Below are 17,264 nucleotides of genomic sequence, written 5' to 3'. Positions count from 1 at the left end.
AAATAGTCTTGAGTTAAGTTTCTAGACTTAGACATAATGTTCATACATGATTCCATGAATTGACTAGAGTAGATCTAATGAGGTAACTAACGGATTCAATACCCTAAAATACTCTTATTATCAGATTCCCAAAACACTTTTATTGCTTTCTTTTATTTCCTTACAAAACCACAAATTCAAACTTGATTTCGATTCCTTAGCTAAAATTGACACAATCATGAGATAGCTGAACAATAACCATTAACTTGATCCTAAAGGATGATACTTGGCCTTATAATTCGTTTTAATATTATAACTTGACCACGTACACTTGTGTGCAACATAAAATCACCACATCAAGTTTTTGGCACCGTTGCTAGGGGTGAAAGTAACAATTTTTGTTTAATATTTTAAAAGTTGGAGATATTCTAAACTAAGGGTTATTTTTTGTTCTAATCTTGTTTGGTTTTCTCTTGTGCATGATCCATGACAAGGACATCCCTCTTTTGCCTCTTGACCTCGAGAATGAACTTACCTTGAGGAAAAATCATAGGAATAAGCAAGAAGTAGAATAAGAGATGGTAGAGGAATGTGAGAAGGCAATTAGAGACTATTTCCAAACATCTCTCCCTATTGCTCAACCTAGAATTATGGAGACATCAATCAATGCAAATAATTTTGAGCTAAAATTGGGGTTGATTCAAGTGGCTAGGGATATTTCTTTTAGAGGACGCCCCACTGAAGATCCTCATAAGCACTTGAGATATTTTCTTAAAATTTGTGGGACAGTTTAGATTAAATGAGTGACGAATGATGCAATTAGATTAAGATTGTTTCCTTTTCTTTGCGGGATAGAGCTAAAAAATTGGCTAGAGACCATCCCATCAAAAAGCATAACTACTTAGGAGGAGCTAGCTCAAGCATTTTTTAATAAATATTTTCCTTATACCAAGTCTTCTAAATTGAGGTATGAAATTATTTTTTCTCAACAATTGGATGAACAATTATTTGAATGTTGGGAAAGGTACAAGGATCTCCTTAGGAAGTGCCCACAACATGGATATGGTTGCAAATACAAATTTTCTATGATGATTTGAATGGAAACACTAAATCCATTTTAGTTGCTACTGATGGGGGATCTCTTTTCTCTAAAACTACTACAGAAGCTTACACTATTCTAGAGGACATAGCCACTACAAGCTATAATTGGCTAAGTGATAGGCTTCCACCAACAAAGTAGTAGGAATTTATGAAGTTGAAAAGGTAAGTGCTATTAAAGCTCAATTGACCACAATTACTAATTCTTTGAATAAATTGACTACAGGTGGTCAAGCTCTAAAGTCATTGTCCATAGCCTCTTTAGCAGTTAAGGCATCTAAAACTCCACAAATTTGGGACTCATAAGACACTGAGATGACTAATTATGTGGATAGAAGATAATATAAAGGCCAACAATAAATTCCCTCACACTACCACCCAGGTTTGAGAAATCATGAAAATTTTTCTTATGCAAATAACAAGAATGTTTTGACCCTTCCAGGTTCTTCCCAACAAAAGAAACCATCTTTGGAGGAATTGATGATGAGTGTTTAAATCATGTTCTAATATCAATTTTTGGAGTTAGCATGCAATTAATGGAAGCAAACAGAATCATTAAGCACTCTAATTCCTTTAATTTTAGCAAAGAAACATGCATGTTCATAAACTGAAAATAGGGTTTTGAAAATATACCTTTGAAGAACACTTCAATCTTCGAATTCAACTTGAATCTTCACTCCAAAATATTGTAGACCACTACTTGATCTTCCCTACTATCCTTTAGGACTCTAGATTGGATTGTGGGAACCAAAATGAGCTTAATTTAGGGAGGATTTTGGATAAGCAATTTTTTGGTTTTTCTTTTCCTCAAAGTATGAAGAATGCCTTCATTATAAAACCATAAATTTTCAAAATTGCATGTCCCTCTCAACTCAGCAAATTGAGTTCTTTTATTTAAAAAACACATGCAACTCTAAATCTAGAGAATTTGACACCAATCTCTAAAAAAGATTAGTGGAATTGTGAGTGGAAGGGGTCGGAAAAACCCACTTTGGTTTTGTTTTTCATCTTAAAATAAAATTGAATCTAATTTCAGTTTTAAATTGAATTAAAAATTCAATTGAAATTAAAAATGAAAACCAAATTTATAATATATTAATTCAATAATTAATACCATATAAAATTCATTTTCTAAATTGATTTTACATTAAAATCAATGTAATTTTGAAATTATAAATTTCAAATTAATTTAAATAAATAATTAAATAATTTAATCGATTAATAATTTAATATCCAATATTAAATTATTAAATAACCAATTCAACGAACACGAATCCATATTCATGTAATTAAATAATTAAATCATATTAAAATGTTATCCAATTATCTAATTTCGTTTAATTAGATAATTAAACGTGTGATTATATCGTATATAATTACTAATTCCCTTAATTTGAATTTGAACTTTTCAAATTCTCTCATCACACTATTATAAGGTTTAGTCCGTTTGTGAGCTAGTAGGGGGACCTAATGGACCTACAGATCATGGACTCCAACGATCTGAGATTAACCGACTAAACTCTTTAATCTAATTAACCAACATTCGTTAACTACCGTGTTACTCCACTAAATCCCAATAGTTGTACTCCCCTCACTGTAGATATATTTCTGTCCACTTGATATAACCATAATTAGTAAGTCTACCCTTCATAGATTGTTCGTAATAACGGCTGGGTCAAAAGTTGTTTTACTCCCGAGATTATGTCTTGTTCTTTAAGTCCCACTGATCTTCTAATGAACAATTGGTTTGTGATACAATCACCAACCGTGTTCCTCTTGGGCCAATGAGAGGGTGTGGCCCCTTGTTCAAGACCCAAAGTCAGCACTTAAGAGAATGACCTATCTACTATACCTAAAACCGGGTAGGAGTAAATTCTGTCTTGCACCCTATGTTCCAAGCTATCTACCGATTTTACCCCTTAAATGGGAGGCTTATTGAGATGGCAATGTTGAGCCAACCCTCATCTATGAAAATCTAAGGATAATCCCGAATAAACAGGAGTTCATAGCGAGCTCAGGATTAAGTTCAAGTTACCTAAGTCATCGCTTTGAAATAGTTAGTCTTAAATAGTAAAAAAACGTTAAAAAGTAAGAGTGACTTACTTCTTAGTCCGGTCTTATAAAAATTCTTTGCATAGGATGCCCTCACTCTCATGTCTCCACATGAACGAATTAGGATCACATCGTTTGTAGCCATTTACAACAATTGTAACATCTACAATGTAGACCACATTCGATAGTGTCCCTAGAATAAGGTACCCAACCTTATCCGTATACTATAGACCATTTTGGCTATCTACTCGAACTTGATCCACTCTTATGTCTCCACATAAAGTCCAAGTACTCATGCAATAGCCATGAATCTTAGTTTATTGAATTTAGGTTCTTTTTTTTTTTTAAAAAAAAAAAGAGCAATTCATACATTAAATAACAAATTTATTGAATAAAACTTCAACAATATTTATATTGATCAACATAATAAGTTTGTTGTTTACAAATCACGAGTTTTAGGACATAAAACTCAACATTAACAAGCTCTAAGTCAATATCTTCCCCCTTAGGCTTTGCTAATCTACTAGGGAATGGTGCTTTAGGTGCATATGGTTCTACTTTAGGAGGAGAGTAATCACATACCTCGGGAAAAATAGGAGTTTCCTTTGGTTCACTTACCTTGCTCTCTTGTTCATCCATTACCTTTTCTTTCTTCATTGAAGGGGATTGAACTGGGTTTGCATCTTGAGAAGAGAAGGAGGGAATCTTCTTTTCACTCCTAAGAGTTATAGCACTTATTACGCGTGCTCCGGTTGGATGGGAAGCTTTATGGAGGACTTGCTTTCTAGCTTGCTTACCACGGTTGCTAGTTGAGTTATTTGAGTCCCTAAATTGGTGAAGCCTTGCCTTATTTTTTGTTGGAAATATTTCGTGTCTTGTTAAAGCGATTTTATCTCTTGTTGCAATTGAATGTTGTTCTTCTGAAGTTGATGTAGATCCTATTAGAATTTCATTGAATGTCAGCTAATGATTTAACGATATCTTCAAGCGATAATCTGGAGGAAGACGATGAAGAGGACTGATTTCGATTGTCAAATTGTCCTTGAAATTCCCATTTGAAGTTAGGGTGATCCCTTCACCCATGATTGTAGGTTTGACCATACGAGTCGTACTTCCTTTGGAAGCCACCTATTGCACTAACTTATGCTTGGGGGCAAGGTTCCAAAGTATGTCCAACCACTCCACATGCTCCACATGTCATGGCTTGAGGGATATCTCCTTGAGCCACCTGAGTAAAAAGGGACACAATTAGAAACTTGAGATCTCAACTAACTTACCTCCTTTGCTTGAGCAACATCGTATTCGAGGGTCCTTGAACCAAAATTCTGCGAATTTTCCACCTTCGTTGAAATTAGTTGACTAGCTTCAGTGAATGTCTAGTCAGCTAGGGCTCCCCCGGCGGTAACATCTATGTTGCTCCTCTCTGATGGAAGCAACCTTAAACATAAATACTGAATAAGATATTGGTCAGAAATTTGATGATGAGGAAAGGAAGCACAACGTTGCTTATACTTTCCTAGTATCCATAAACTGACTCTTCTACTAATTGTTTAATACAATAAATTTATTTTCTTATGTTATGAGCCTTTGATGAAGGGAAAAACTTTTCTAAGAATTTCTTTTTTAAACCATTCTAAGTTGTAATGGAACTCATCGCCAAGTAATATAGCCAATCTTTGGCCATATCCTTCAAGGAGAAGGGAAGGCCTTGAGATTAAGCTGCTCGTGTGTTACCCCATACGGGCGCATACTGTCACAGACTAAATGAAACTCTTTCATATGTTTGTGTGGGTCCTCCCCCGATTTCCTCGAATGGGGGGTAGAAGATGCACAAGTTCAGGCTTCAATTCAAATGGTACTGTAGTCTTCGGGTACACAATGCACAAAGGTTGTTGAGTGTAATCTGATTCCACAAGCTCTCTCAATGTTTGCTCCCTTGCTTCACCCATGTTTCCTCTTTGTGTTTGCTCTTTCTTTTGTTCTTGTTGTCCTTGGATATCCTCTTGCTCCTCAAGATTCAACTCTTTAAATGCTTCTTCTGTAGGATTGTATCAATCACAACAGAAGCATAAGGATCGTCTAAGCATTCAAATTCACTAATTTTGGCATAATATAAAGCATGCTTCTACAGAAAAAATGGGTTTTAAGACATACCTCTTGAAGAACTTCTTCAAAGCTCCATCTTCAGCTGTAATATTCTCCATATCTTATTGTAGACCACCTCAAGATCTTCACCACTATTCTTTGGTGCTCTAGATTGAGTTGTGGGACTCAAAACAAGCTTGAATGAAGGGATGAAGGAGAATAGCTCACTGTAGCAACCATTGTTAAAGAACCATTCTTCAAACCGAATTTTCTCTCAAAATTCTGTAGATTGCATGCCCGATTTTCACTCCAATCTTCTCATTATATTGTAAATCAACATACAAAGAGAAAAGCTGTATGAGTTGCAGCTCATGCTTGGAGAAGACAAGGCAAAATGGTTGCTTCATGTGTGAGCTAGTTAAGTGATGGATAATGGAAAAACCCATTTTTTCATTTGTGTTTTAGTTTTCTTTTCTTTTTCAATTTTATCCAAAGATAAAATTTTGATTTAAAAATCTATTTGATTTTAAAAATGAAAAATTAATTAATTTCATAAATTAATTATTAAATAAAACTTAATTAATTTAATATCAAATATTAAATTAATTTTAACACATATCCATCTTTATATATTTAAATCATATTTAAATATATAAATTTTCCTATTCCGTTTAATTCTAAAATTAAACATACATATAATTACTAATTTCTTTAATTCTAATTTAAACGTTTCAAATTAACTTATCACGCTATTCTAGAGCTAGTCCGTTACGAGCTAGTAGGGGGACCTCGCGGACCTACAGATCATGGGCGCCAATGATCCAAGATTAATTGGCTAAACTCATTAGACTAGATTGATCTCCATTCGTTAACTAATGGGTCATTCCACTAAAGCCCATAGTTGCACTCCCCTCACTGTAGATACATTATGTCCACATGACTTAACCATAATCAGTAAGTCAACCCTTCACAGGTTGTTCGTAATAATGGCTAGGTCAAATATTTGTTTTACCCCCGAGATTACATCTTATTCCTCAAGTCCCTACTGATCCTTTAATGAATAACTGGTTTGTGATCCAATCCCCAAACCAAACTCTCTCAGCCTAGTGAGAGGGTGGGGCCCCTTGTTCAAAACCTGATTCAGTACTTGAGAGAACAACCTTTCTTCTATCCCTAAATCGGGTAGGCGTGAACTCCGTCTTGCACCCTATGTCTCCTATCTATCCGGTCTTACCCCTGAAATGGGAATCTTATTGAGCCGGCGATATTGAGCCAACCCTCAACTATGCAAATCTAAGGGCAATTCGAAATAAACAGGAGTTCATAGTTAGCTCAGAATTAAGATCGAGTTACCTAGGTCATCTAGGTGAAATAGTCAGTCTTAAACAGTAAACAGAGTTATAAAGTAAGAGTGACTTATTTCTTGGTCCTGATCTTATGCAAACTCATTGCATAGGATGCCCCCACTCCTCATGTCATAACATGTACGAATTAGGATCACATCGTATGTAGCACTTTACAACTCTTTGTAATAACTACAGAGTAGGCCGCATCCAATGGTGTTACTAGAATAAGGTACCCAACCTCATTCATGTACCATAGATCATTTTGACTATTTACTCGAACCTGATCCACTTTTATGTCTCCACATAAAGTTCAAGTACTCATACAATAGTCATGGGTTTTAGTTTATTGGATTTAGACTTTCATACAATTTATGAGATCAATAACAAGTATATTGATAATAGAAAATGTTTATCATTTTACAAACTGCGAGTTTTAGGACATAAAACCTAACATCTTCTTCTTTTTTCCCTTCGCAATCTCCTTTCGGTCAATATCTACAATCAAGTCAAAAACTACACTCCGAGAGGAAGGGGTCATGCACAAAAGGAAATTTAATCTCACTTACTATTTTGTATTTTATTATTTCTTTTTTCAGAAATTCAAAATTCAAGTAAGCCAATTGCACGGTTCCCCAACAACGATGCCCCAGACTCTCCAGATTCCTATTGAAGCTTGTCTTCTTTTTTCCTTCCTCCCACCACCCCCTTTTTTTACCCCCTTTCTTTTCTTCTCTTTTCTTTTATCTTTTTTTTTTTGGTTAAAGTTAATGTTTTCGCTTTTTTTTTTTTTTTTTTTGTTTTTTAAGAGCCAAGGATGGTATCGTTAATTCAAACTAACTCTAACAAATAAAAGTTGTAAAACATGTACAACTACTAATACTAACAAGTAGTAATAGTGGAAGCCCGAGGTCGATCCTTAGGGAACCTATTTTAACAAGCAAACTTGACTCTTAAATTCCTAAATGTAAGGGGGTTTTGGAATTTTTTTGAAACAAAGTAAAACTAAAACAAGAAGTGATACGACGGATACGACCCGTTTTGTAGAGGTTTGCAAGTATTGTAAACTACTACAGAGGAAATGTCGTAAGAATTTCAATGAAAAAGGATCTTGGGGATTTATGTAGATTAACCTAATTCTATCATAGACTTAATTGATCTTATGCAACTTATTTATTCCATAGCCCATTAAGGCTAAGCCCTAATACCCTAATTAGTCAATTAACCTAAAGTGGTTAATTAACTCTAATTTAGATCATAGATGTTTTTTAAAGGCATGCATTTCCAGGATTTTTTCAACTATGAAAATTTTGAAATAAAAAAGAGTGAAATCAAGCATGATTAACATGAATGTTCTAAACTAGTAAAACTTTTCAAGAAAATAGGAAAAGAAGTCTAGATTTTCCATCAAAATCACTAGTTCTTGCAACTTCATTACAATTATGCTATAGAGCCATGTAATTTTGCATACAAAAATCAATTAAATTTGAGGTGTCAATTCATTTTTAATAGATTTTATTGAGATTAAAAGTACTCATGAAGTGGTAGAATCTTCAAGAAGTCCATTGAATCTTGAAAGAATTTGTAAAAGATTGAAGAAATTTATAGAAAAAATGATGAACAAAAAGAGGAAAGCTCTCCAAGATTCGTGGGAATAGTCCCTCAAAATGAAAATTTTATTCTCCCCCTTTAGAAATCTTGAAAAATCAACTTTTATAGTGCAGGTCGCAACGTTGTAACATTGGTGTGACACTCATTTGCGCAAAAAGGTGCGCATGTGGGTTTTTTTCGTCAATATCCGTAGCGTTGCAATACTAAAGGAAGGTGTTGCAACGCTACCCTATTTCTCAGCTACTTCCTTCCAGCGTCGAGGCAGCATTGGGCTTAGGCTTTAGCATGAGCATTGCGACACTCCGACTTTGATATGAGGTGTGTGGATTCTTTCAGCTAAAGGGTAAATTGGTAATTTTTAAAACTTCTTCTTCTTAGTTGATTCTTTGCTCATTTTTGCTCTTTTTAGCTTCAAACTTCTTCTAATCACTCCTAAACTCTTGGAAACGAAATAAACTTGTAAATTCATCATTTTAAACACATGAGTGGTATAGAATTAAGGTAAAACTTAGCTATTTTCAAGAGCTATCACAAGACTTTAGGAATGATGAATCTTGGCCATCGGCCATGCACTTAGGCCTATTCCTGTTCTGAATATTCACGTCCACTGGATATTGCCACCTCTGAGGATCAATTCTTGTGCCTTATACTCTCCAAAGTAGATTAAGCCATCTTAGTGTGTGTTAAAATAATGGTCTAGCCAACTGTGGACATAGTGCATGGGAAAGTGAAAGTCCATGAGTCCAATCGGGTTTGGAGCTTCTGATATCAACCCTAAGCCATGATATATATTGGCTAGAATTGGAACGACAAGACTATTGATAGTCTTGTCAACCATCAACTAGCAATTCTAAAAGTTTCCAGGGTGAAGATAACCTTCCTTTTGCGAAAAAACAAAAAGGCACTACCAATAAGATAAAAAAGCAGCTAAATATGTTTTATCCTTCAAGTTGTCTTTTATCCCGATTTCTGAAAATAACATATTTTCCCTACTTGACCATTCTTAAGACTCGGTCCTCGTACCATCAGGGTTTTGAATAGACCGAGAGCGAGAGGATTTCTTTTGCTTCCGTATAGTAGGTTTATCATATTTTTGAGCCCACAGGAACCAAAATGAAATCTAAGAACTAATAGTTACTAGGGAATCATTCTTATAAGGTGTCGGATGATTATCTCTCTACAAGAAAACTATTGAATAGTACGCCTGAAAAAAAATGTTCACATGTCTTTGGAAGATATCTCTTCCTGTCCTACGAGCCAATTGACTCTTTAAAGGAAGGAATGAATTCCTTTTAAAAACTCCCCTTGATTGGAAGGCCTCCAAAGGACCATTGGTCCTATAAAGTAATTGATAATTCGCTTGTCATAATATTAAGAGTGTTAGTTGAAGGACACCAAGCTTCACAAAAGGCTCGAACTACATCACTATTACGATCGTATATGTACAAAGAAGCCATCACCACGCCAAATAAATAGACATCATAAAAGAATCGCTCATTTTGGCCGACTACAAACTTGAGCCATTTCTAATAGCAATCAGTAAAGCTAAATTCTCTAAGGACTTTCATTATGATGTTTCAATGAGTCTGAGCCTTAATTATACGACGTTCGAGAGTCAACACTTGGTAAGGATTAGGGGCCTTGTCATGAATAGAAGAATGTAAGATCCACACGCTTTCTCTTCGAGTTAAAGGCACTTCTGCTGATAATTTAGGAAGAATCATGTTGTTGTCTAAACTTGGTCAATAATATGCAAAAGGGCTAGCTAATGACTTTTCCACAAAAAACTAAGTCCATCTTTTATTGGTTGATCTCTATCCGCAAGAATCATGAGATGCGTCTCTCTAGACGAGATGTATTTGGTAAAGTGAACCATCATTCTGTAAAAAATATCACTATAAAAAAATGAGTCTCGATTGCGTAAACCAAGATAAATGAGGCATGAAAGACCAAAAATATGGTGAGCTTTATAAGGCTTTATTATATTTTAAGCTTGGGTAGATGAAGAGTACTAAGAGATGCAATCGTGAAGTATGCATTGATCTTGTAATATCATCATCCTTAGTACACGGTATACTAGGGTTGTTTAAACCTTTTTAAGATCATCCCTGCGTGAATTATTGAGTGATATAATAGGGTTATTTAAACCTTTTTATGCGTGCTTTTATGATGTGGAAATGTGGATGAAATGCGATGGTGAAATTACGTTGAGCACTCAAGTTTCCTCAGCGAAATCCAAGTGTAAACTCCACTGAGTTTCCTGGTAAGTCCAGGGTCGAACTTAGGGACTTGTGAAAATAGGTTGCGGTGGTAATTTTTAGGAAAACTTTGCGGTAACTAAATAAATAAAGTGTTATTGAGGTTGTCGTTTGCGTTAATGAAAAATAATCAAATGCGGCGGAGTTTGAAAAGAGAGTTGACAAACGAAAAATGCGATTACTTTGCGGTGAACAAGTTGAGAAGGGTTTCGGCTAACACTTTGTAGGATGCGTTCATGCTTTGCGATCATGCAACATGCATACAACAGTAAACCACCTCTCGGTGCGAATGCCACAACTTCTAAGGCTAAAACACATGCGATATATGCGATAAGTCTATAGGACGTACACATAAGACTCTATTCTTATTTATGCGATGACAAAATGACACACACACAAATAAGGCGACCACATAATATCATTCCCATCTCTAGGATGCATGTGATGCAGGTTGACAAACAGACCTTATCTCTAAGTCATTATCTCTTGTTTATGCAGTTCTAATCTTGCTCTCTCAAGTCTAGATTCTAATCTAGCTCTCTCGAGTCTTAGGTTCTTTCTTTAGACTCTCTCTCGAGTAGCTTTAAAGGGGTATTTGGCATAGTATAACACAAGATAATCGCGAGCAATGAACTTCCTAGGTCATGTTAGCTTAGTTCTTCTCAACCCATTTGACTAGTTTAGCTACTCATGTGTGCTAAGAGAGTGAACAGATGTAGAATAAGAAATTCCATTGTATAAATATAAAGATGAAATACAAAATAACAATGCAAGTATAGAATAAAGAGCCTGGTAAAAATCTCTTGCTGTCGAGGCTTTTACACTGTTTTTCTACTCGTGTTCAAAAGATAATCTCGCTCTCGCAAGAGTCGGCCTACTCTCTGCTTCTATGCCTCAAGGTTCTCTCTTGAGTTGCCCTGAGCGATCTCCGACGTCTTTACTCTTCTCTTGCTTCGCCTTAAAATAAAAAGGGAAATCTATGGACAAAGACAAGTTCAGCTCTTAGATTCGTGAACTGGTGAATCCCTTTTCTGAAGGATGGCTTTGATATTTATAGAGCTTCAGGGTGAAGGCGGCTTCTCTCTTATGATTGCACAGATGGGATGACTTTAATTCTCTGACTGATGCGCCAAATATTTGTCACCGAAAAGCTGAGTGTACTTGTTATTGTTAGTGGTTGTAAGCTTAATTCGGATTCGACCATCATTAGCTTTCTGTCACATCGCGATTAATTATGCCTTTCACTCAGATGCGCCCACCAAGTTGTGCCGACCAAGTTGCGGCAATCCTTCTTGAGAAAATGTTTGTGAACACAATCACCACAAAGCCTTGCGGTAATGCTGCGCTCGACTAATGATTTCCTATGATCGCAATTTCCGCCTTGCGTCAACGCATATTCTGCATAAAAATACAAAAATCAACTGTTCCTATGCGATGAACGCATGCGGCCGCAATATAATAAACTTAATGCTTTTTGGACGCAATCTAACACATTTTATCAACGCAAGTCAGCATTGTTTAAGAACTTAACACTATAATGTGCATTTCTGCCTGTTATCACACCCTCAAATTTAAACAATGCTTGTCCTCAAGCATAAGCTAAAGATTTCCTTTAGCAAGTTGACCGCAATGTTCTTTTCCTAGATTTCTCAAGGATACTTTGTTCAAATCCTATATACCAAAGTTTCCTTAAGTCTTATTCAAGTCTCCTCTTAAAATATTCTAAGACTTAGGGACTGCAAGCTTTACCTTCAAAAGGACTTTACTAAATTTCGGAACATCGCATGATTTATTTCAAAAAGAGAACTTTTCCACCGGGGTGTTAGGGATTTTTATCCTTGCATATTTCTTGACATTATCATTTTTTTTACCTTGCATTGATCCAAGTGCCTTGCCTTCATTTTGGCTTGCCCCTACGTGTGTCAGCGGGCATCCAACTACGAGCAATGCGCTCTTCCTCCGACTAAATTCATATCTTCTTGGCAACGGAGTTGCGGTCATTTATTTTTGCGTTTATCCTGGCAACTTACTTTCGTTTTGGCTTACCCCCACGTGTGTCATGCGAACATCCAACTACAGGTAAGTGCCCTTCACAACTTAACTCTTATCAACATGGTTTCCCATTGCGTTGACAGTGGAGTTGTTATTCAATATATATATATATATATTTTCAAAATAGCAAGGTCGAAAATAAATACCTCAAATTCAAATTTAAGATGCGGCAATGTCCTCATTTCCAGAAGATTCCTCATTGCCAGAAGATTGAAATAAGTCATGCGATGTTCTTAGAAAGTTTCGTAAAGAGAGTTCGAAAGAAAGCTAGCAGACCCCTAACTTCTAGAAATATTTCATGAGGTGACTATCTTAAGATTAAGTTAACGTTAGTATATACGACATAAATAGAAGTATGTTTTTCATCATTGAAATCATAATTGGCAAAGAGAAGTATGCAGTAACTTACTAAATTTATCAATATTAAATGATTGCGATAATCAAAGAGGATGCGATGATAAAACTTTTAAAACTAAAATACGACGCGATAGTGCAAAATTTGAAATAGAGATAAGGAAGAATACAACCCCCAAATTTGCGCTATCGCCCACATTGTGTATTGATGCATCCTTCTTTGCGGCGATCTATCTTCTTTGGAATGTAGTAATGGAGTAAGATAAGTTGCTTCTTTGTATAACACCTCGCAATCCAGCGCCTCCATTGTTGCAAGAAAAACAAAGAGAGGGTCAAATGATTTTTAAACAAAACAAAATTCGTTTATCGCAATCTCCTTTTTTCTGTTTTGTTTTTGTTTTTATTTATTTTTTGTATAATAAGAGTTAGAATAGATAAAGACTGGAAAGATATAGTGAATTGAAAATTCTGAGTAGTAAAGAAGAATTGAAGATTCATGATTCCCAAACTTGTGTCCCTGATGGATTGCGATCGTTTGATAACGCAGGGACCTCCTACTTCCTTCTTTATTCAAAGTTCTTGAGTTCCACGGAGTTGACTTGGCGATGCCAGCCTTCTCCATGATACGCCTTTACTTGCTGCCCATTAACTTTGAATATGTTGGTTCCGTCATCATTTGATAATTTAATCGCGCCATGCGAAAATACCTATGTAATTACGAATGGTCCAGACCAACGTGACTTTAATTTTCCCGGGAAAAGCCGTAGACGTGAGTTGAATAGTAAGACCCTCTACCCGACCTGGAGGTTTTTATTGCATATGTATTTGTCGTGCCAGCGCTTGGTGTGCTCCTTGTAAATTTTTGCGTTCTCATATGCATTAATCCTCCATTCTTCTAGTTCGACCAATTGCATTTTTTACACTTTTCCTGCTGTCTTCAAATCAAAGTTCAGCTTCTTTACCGCCCACAATGCCTTATAATCCAGCTTCAGAGGCAAATGACATGCCTTACCAAATACCAACACATATGGGGATATACCTATGGGTGTTTTAAATGCAGTCCGGTATGCCCACAACGCATCGTCGAGCTTTGTTGCCCATCTTTTCATGAAGGACTTACTACCTTTTCGAGTATCAGCTTAATTTCTCGATTGGACACCTCGACCTGACCATTCGTCTGCGGATGGGATGTAGTGGCCACTTTGTGGAGGATGTTGTATTTTTGTAGCAGCTTCTTAACAGTATGATTGACGAAGTGAGACCCCTCATCACTTATTATGGCACGTGGGGTGCCAAAACGAGTGAAAATGTTCTTCTTCAGGAATCGAGAGACTACCGCCGCATCGCTTGCGGCGCACGCCACTACCTCTACCCACTTGGATACATAGTCGACAACTAATAAAATATAATGTTTACCATTCGAGGGAGGGAATGGTCCCATGAAATCAATACCCCACACGTCGAACAATTCAAGCTCCAAGATGGTGTTCATCGACATTGCATGTTTCCATGAAATGTTACCTGTGCGTTGGCACCGATCACACTTCATTACATAGTCAGCTGCAACCTTAAACAATGTTGGCCAAAAGAATTCACTCTGTAAAACCTTGGCTGTAGTGCGTTGTCCTCCAAAGTGCCCACCACATGGTGAGTCATGACATTGCGATAATATGCGTTGTTGAGCAGCATTTGGTACGCATAGTCACAAAATCTGGTATGCTCCCTTTTTATACAGATTCGGCTCATCCCAATAATAATATCGACATTCATGCTTGAGCTTCCTCTGTTGGTGGTAGGTATAATCTTTAGGAAATTGTCCGCAAACCAGATAGTTGACTATGTCAGCGTACCAAGGCAATTCTTCAATATGGAACAGCTACTCGTCTGGGAACACCGCACTCACATCTGACTTATTGCGGTCAACCTCAGGATTTTCCAATCTGGACAAGTGATCCACAACTTGGTTCTCCGTCCCCTTTCGTACAATTATTTCTATGTCAAATTCTTGAATGAGGAGAACCCATTTGATCAATCTCGGTTTTGTGTCCTTCTTTGTCATTAAGTACTTTATCGCCGAATGATCCGTATGGATGAGTATCTTTGTTCCCAACAGATATGCTCTAAATTTTTCCAACGCAAAAATTACCGTAAGAAGTTCCTTCTCTGTGGTGGTATAATTTGTCTGAGCAAGATTTAATGCTTTACTCGCATATGCGATGGGATGCAAGATTGTTTTTCTCTTTTGTGCCAAAGTTGCTCCCATTGCATACCCACTTGCATCGCACATTATTTCAAAAGGAAGTGTCCAATTAGGTGCAATTAACACGGGTGAGGTAATCAATACATTCTTCAAAACTCTGAATGCGTTGAGGCAATTGTCGTCAAAATCAAAATTTCTATCAGCCTCCAATAACGCACTCAATGGTTGTGCTATTTTTAAAAAATCTTTGACGAAGCGTCTATAGAATCTAGCGTGCCCCAAGAAACTTCGTATAGCCTTCACGCTTGTTGGAGGTGGAAGTTTTTCAATTGCTTCGATTTTTGCTTTATCCACCTTCAACCCATCCCGAGAAACCTTGTGCCCCAACACTATGCCCTCCTTTTCCATGAAATGGCATTTTTCCCGGTTAAGCACCAGATTCGTCTCTTCGTATCTCTTCAGTATCTTTTCTAGGTTGGCTAGACAAACTTCATAGGTGTTCCCATAAATAGAGATGTCGTCCGAAAAGATTTCAACAGAGTCCTCAAGATAATCTGAAAAGATGGCCATCATGCACCTTTGGAACGTGCTTGGCGCTTTGCAGAGGCCGAACGGCATGCAGCGAAAAGCAAAGGTCCTTTATGGGCAGGTGAATGTGGTCTTGTCTTGGTCTTCTGGAGCTATAATCTGGTTGTACCCTGCATAACCATCCAGAAAGAAGTAAAAGTCATTTTCAGCTAGACGGTCTAGCATTTGATCAATGAACGATAGGGGGAAATAATCTTTCTTTGTAGCCGCATTCAGCTTGCGGTAGTCCATGCAAATGCGCCACCCAGTGACGATTCTTTGCGGTATTAGTTCATTGCTATAGGATAAATGACGGCCGCATCTAACCATTTAATGATCTCCTTTTTGACGACCTCTTTCATTGCAGGGTTGAGCCTGCGCTAATGTTCGATCGTTGCTTTATGGTCTTCTTTGAGACGAATGCAGTGCATATAGTACGCTGGGCTAATTCGTTTAATGTTGGTGAGTGTCTAGCCAATTACTCGCACATGCTTCCTCAGAATGCTCATCAACGCATTCTTCTAGTCTTCATTAAGATCAGAGGAAATAATAACTGGCAGCTTCTCATTCTGCCCCAAAAATGCATACTTTAAATGATTTAGTAGGGTCTTTAATTCCAGTGTTGGTGGTTTTACTAGGGACGGTTGCGTTGTTTTTCTTTCTTCTTTTTTTGTTGGCTTTTCTTCTTGGTTTGCGATCATCTCTTCTTCCTTGCTTGTTTTTGTTATGATCGCATTACAGGCAACAACGGATGTGCTCACATCCTCTTCTTCATTCTCTTCGTCAAACTTTTCTTCTTCAATCAAATTTTGGTCGTCATTTGAGTCATGCAGGTCTTCTTCATCAGGAAACTTCATGGCATGGATTATGTTGAACTTGAGCTTTTGTCCATGATGCTCAAAGTGATCTGCTCTTTATGCACATCAATCTGGGCATGACCTGTTGATAAAAATGGTCGCCTCAAGATGATGGGCACATTCTTGTCGTCCTCATAATCCAAAATGATGAAGTCGACTGGTAGGATAAATTTGTCAATGGTGATCAGCACATCCTTCATCTTTCCCTCTGGATGTATCAGAGATCTATCGACTAGTTGGAGAGTCACGGTTGTGGGAACAAGTTGCCCCACATTCAGCTGATTAAAGATCGACAGAGGCATCAAATTGATGCTGGCTCCAAGGTCACACAAGACTTGCTCGATGTACAGTCCTCTTATGGAGCAAGGTATAGTAAAGCTCCCAGGATCACTTATCTTCGGTGGAATGATTGATTTTAAACTTTGTGTTAACGCCATCGTGGCAAACTTACCAGCTCCCCTTTTCTTGGTTACCATATTCTTCAGAAACTTTGCGTAGGCAGACATCTCCTCAATCGCTTCATTGAATGGAATATTAATATGTAATTGCTTTAACATAGACATGAAGCATTGGTACTATACCTCTTCATTCTTTTTCTTCCTTAGTCTCTACGGGAAAGGGGGTAACTGCACTTTCACGGTCCCCATCTCAGTTGGCTTTGAGGTTGACGCAACCTCTGGCTTTATTGCTTCTTTTTCTCCTTCTTCTTCTTGTGTCACCGCAATTTCAGGTTCAGCCGCAATGTGAGCAATCCAGCTAGGCTCCATTCTTTCCCTCTCCATAATTTTTCCACTTCACAATGTCACAA

At 37.1% G+C, this 17,264-nt stretch overlaps 1 non-coding gene across 1 annotated transcript; it reads right to left on the bottom strand.

The window, feature by feature from the left end:
* Positions 1 to 938: 938 nt before the first annotated feature.
* Positions 939 to 1,043, bottom strand: LOC120070415 (small nucleolar RNA R71). The gene has a single exon (XR_005479907.1). It is a non-coding gene; the product is annotated as a small nucleolar RNA R71 (small nucleolar RNA).
* Positions 1,044 to 17,264: the final 16,221 nt, after the last annotated feature.

This window comes from Benincasa hispida, chromosome 1 (assembly GCF_027475165.1).
Source record: "Benincasa hispida cultivar pf3 chromosome 1, pf3_genome.v1.1, whole genome shotgun sequence".
Taxonomy (NCBI): domain Eukaryota; kingdom Viridiplantae; phylum Streptophyta; class Magnoliopsida; order Cucurbitales; family Cucurbitaceae; genus Benincasa; species Benincasa hispida.
The sequence above is the reverse complement of the archived record's forward strand: the minus strand, read 5'-3'. Positions and strand labels throughout refer to the sequence as shown.